Below are 262 nucleotides of genomic sequence, written 5' to 3'. Positions count from 1 at the left end.
ATTAGCCGTGAGGTTGGCTGTGGGTTTTGCGTTCATGCGTTTGGGGGGGAGGAGAAAGAAGGGGGTGAGGAAAGGTGGGGAAAGGGGCGGGGAAAGGGGAGAAAGAGGGGGGAAGGGGTGGGGTGGGGGTCACGCGATACCGTGCGAGGTCCTGTTAGTGAATAATTCAGGACTAAGACGTACAGGATTTATTTGCTCGGCGCCAGCGTTACTCGGTCGCATGTAGACACACACACACGCTTATGCAGATTTCCCGTGTTGC

The sequence above is a fragment of the Penaeus monodon genome, chromosome 15 (genome assembly GCF_015228065.2).
Source record: "Penaeus monodon isolate SGIC_2016 chromosome 15, NSTDA_Pmon_1, whole genome shotgun sequence".
Lineage (NCBI taxonomy): Eukaryota > Metazoa > Arthropoda > Malacostraca > Decapoda > Penaeidae > Penaeus > Penaeus monodon.
Note: the sequence above shows the minus strand (reverse complement) of the source record.